This window comes from Belonocnema kinseyi, chromosome 7, assembly GCF_010883055.1.
Source record: "Belonocnema kinseyi isolate 2016_QV_RU_SX_M_011 chromosome 7, B_treatae_v1, whole genome shotgun sequence".
Lineage (NCBI taxonomy): Eukaryota > Metazoa > Arthropoda > Insecta > Hymenoptera > Cynipidae > Belonocnema > Belonocnema kinseyi.
Genome location: NC_046663.1, coordinates 27,067,852 through 27,072,051, shown reverse-complemented (window position 1 = coordinate 27,072,051; position 4,200 = coordinate 27,067,852).

Here is a 4,200-nt window from a genome sequence, read left to right as displayed (position 1 = left end):
AATTTGTATGCTTTTTCATAGTATAAATGTTTAGCGGCATACGTTCACGTGGAAGGGTAGTTTTTTCGGGAAATTAATATGAAACGGAAACTTTCAAGTGTCATGTTATTAATTTGGGCTTCTTAATCATGTTTACATGGTTGTAGGTCGTTTTAAAATTTTCAATTCGATTTCGATCACGAGTGATATGTACCCGAGTAAAATTGCTTCGACTTGAGTTCGACTTGGTTATGTCTTGAATTCGTCTCTAAGACATCGATGTCTGGCTGCGTCTCAAAACTGAGTCGAGACATAGGCCTTGGTCTTGCTATTATGGCCATGACAGGTAAAGCGTCCTTTACTTAAGTCGAGCCTTGTCTTGGCTGAGATTATCGAACCTTTTCTTCAAGACATAAAAACTTGTCTCCAAGGCATAAATTGAAGTCTGTCTTCGTCTCAAAACTGAGACATGCACATGTCGAACTTTTCGGCTTCAGCATACTTATGGATGGTTTTTGGGGATCGTATTATATATTATCGGAGATCAAAACGTAATATATGTCATCAGAGAGGAAAAAAAAAACAAAAAAATCTCCACTAATCGTTCATCGCATTATAATAATTTTTAGTGAGTTTTCGTAGGTGGCGGCGCTGAATGGACGTCCTGCTAATGCCGCCACCCTTTTTTCTAAAGTTTAAAAAGCAAAAAAAAATTTTTAGCATAAAATTATCAAAAAAATAACAAAAAATAAGTCGTATTTTTTATTTTCTTTGATGGCGACGCTGAGTGTACGGGCCTTTCTTTTTCTATTTTTTGAACTACACTGTTAACAATGTTTGGAATTCTACAACCCTTTTACAAGAATGACGATATAACAGGACATGTATTGTCAGTGTTTTTAATGAAGTCACCGTCCAACTCAATAATACATATTTTAGAGCGTATGTCAGACAAAAATCGTGCAGAAGAAAATCACGGAATTAATGAAATTCAAGTAATTCTCAGAATTCACCGAATTCAGGGAATTCACAATATTCAGGGAATTCATAAAATTCATAGAAATGAAGGACTTCTTAGAGTTCACAGATGTCACGGAATTGTTAGAATTCATAGAACTCAAGAAACTTACGAAATGTATGGAATTCATGGAATTTATAGAATTCAAGAATTTCATGAAATTTATGGAATTCAAGGAATTCGAGGAATTCATGGAAATTCACGGAATTCACAGAAAAAAACAAAATTCGCGAAATTTATTACATTCATTAAATTCACGGAATTAATGGAACTCATGGAATAAGAGCAATTATTGGAATCCCAGAAATTCGAGAAATTCATGGAATTCATTGAATACGTGGAATTCATGGAATTCATGGAATTCATTTAATTGACTGGATTTGTGGAATGCAATGAATTGGTCAAATTCATGGAATTTACAGAATTCAAAAAATCTGCGGTATTATTGGAATTGAAATTCATGGAATGCACGGAGTTCATCGAATTCACGGAACTCGCGGAATCCACGGAATTTATGCAATTCATTGAATTCTCCAAATTGATATAATTAACGGAATTTTTAGAATTGATAGAAATGAAGGAATTCCCGAAATTAATTTAATTTACGAAATTCATGGAATTCCAGGGATTCGCGGAATTAATGGATTTCGCGAAATTCATGGAATTCAAGGATTTTTCGGAATTCATGGGATGCAAGAAATTCATGAAAATCGCGAAATTTGCAGAATTTGTGGAATTAAATACACTCGTGAAATTTACGGCATTCGTGAAATTCAACGAATTAATGGAATTTAAGGAATTAATGGAGTTCTAGGACTTCGTGAAATTTAAGGAATACCGAGTAAAAATATTTCGTCTTGATTTCGACTTGGAATTGAAGGAATTGACGGCATTTATAGAAATCCAGGAATTCGGGAAATTCGCGGAATTTATGAAATATACTGAATTTATGAAATTCTCGGAATTCGCAAAATCCACGGACTTCATGGAATCTATGGAATGCACGGAACTCACGGAATACGCTTAATTTATGGAACTAGCGGAATTGACGAATTACGCTTAATTTATAGAATTCGCGGAATTCATGGAATACACGGAACTCATGTAATTACGCAAATCAATAAAATTGTGGAATTAACTGTAATTATGGAATTTACTGAAATTAAGGAATTCACGAAATTCATGTAGCTCCAGAAATTCATATAAATTCCCGGACTTCACGGAATTCAAGGAATTAACGGAATTATTGGGAATGAAAGAATTTACGAAATTTATAGAATTTGTGGAATTTATAGAATTGATAAAATGCGAGAAATTTACGACAATCAAGGAATTTAAGGAATTCAAGGAATTCTCGAAATTTAATGAATTCAACGTATTAGTTGAAATCCATGAATTCAATACACTCCTTCAATTCCAAGAAATCCACGAATTTCGCGATTTTAAAGAATTCCGTGAATTCTTGGTTTTTCGTGCATTATCTGGATTCAGTGAATTACATAAATTCTCTGGTTTTCTTGAATTCCCTAAATTCTGTTAATTTCTCGAATTTGTTTCATTCGTTAAATACCATTAATTCTGTAAATATCTGTTCATTTGGTGAATTCCATACATTCTTGAATTTTCTTAAATTCCTTAAAGTCCGTGAATTCTAAGTGTTTTCTGAATTCCGTGAAATCCTCGAATTCTGTTAGTTCTGGGAATTCCACGAATTCCTCAAATTCCATGAATTCCTTAAATTCCATAAATACGGGCTTTATAATCAAAAACTACATGGTTCACCAGGTACAAATAGAATATTTTGGATAGAAGCGAAATTCGCATACAATTTTAAATTAAATAAGAGTGTTCAATTACAAATCTATTAATTTCAAGTTATTTTTAAATTAAAAACTAGTTTATAAAGTTTCAATCAGGCACTTACATTTGTTTAACTACTGATGATATCCAATTTAAATAATTTAATTTTTAACATTAAAATCTGTGAATGGTTTAATTTTAAGGGATTTTACAATAGTCTTATAAATTTAATTAAAGTTTTGGTTATAGCACACAAACAAGAGCTTAATTAAATAAAATTTAAAAACTGTGAAATTTTTAGAAATTTAAATTTTGAGAATACAGTTATGTTATTTTAGCTATTCACTGAAAAAACTTTAAAATATTTTAACTTCAAATTAAAAAGTAGTTTCATTAGCAAGCAATTTTCAAAAATAGTGTCATTAGTGTCTATATTTGCAAAATTTTAGTCAAATAGTTGCATCGCTGACAAAATGTATTATACATCAAATACACAGAACACTATTTTTTATAATGAAATGTTTGAATACATTGTTTTAAACAATTTATTATTGTGTTGAGAAATTTTTTCTTACAATGGAGTTGAAAAGTCGGGTTTTTTTTTTAATTTTTCAACTTATTTCAAACATATACATGGATCCAGAGTCAAGTGATAATTAATTGAAGTTAAAAAAATAGCTCTTCAAATAACTGGTGCTAAAAAGTTGCGGTTGTTTGTGATTATTAAAAAAATTATTATTGCTTATAACTATTTTCTCGCAGCAAATTTCTAAAAATTTACGGTTTTTTCTTTTTTTTTCTTTATTGATAAGGCTCTATACAACTGTCAGAAATTTTAACAAAGTTAATATATTCCACACAAAAATTCTCCTAAACTAATCGATGATTTGGAATGAAAAATAAATATGTCATTAATTTGTTATTATAAAGTAAAAATTATAACTTCAATTATATATATTTTATACTAGATTTGAGGGGACGACTGAAAAATCCCGAAAAATAAAATTCCCGATACTGTAAAATTCCCGAATCAGAAAATTCTCGATTAATCAAATTCGCGAATAATAAAATTCCCGAAAAATAGAATTCACCAATAATAAAATTTTCGAAAAATAAAAATACCGAATTGAAAAATTCTCGAATAATAAAATTTTCAAATAGTAAAATTTCAGAATTATAAAATTCCCGAATTGCAAAACTCCCGAATAATAAAATTCTTGACAGTTTATAATATTACCGAATTCAAAATTCCCGACAGTTTATAATAGTACCGAATTGGAAAATTCTCGAATAATAAAATTCGCGACAGAAAATTGCCGATTTGTAAAATATCCGCATGTTTTTTTAATGTTCACAGTATTTGAAAAAATACAAAAACGTTCACAAAAATAAAATTTTAAAAT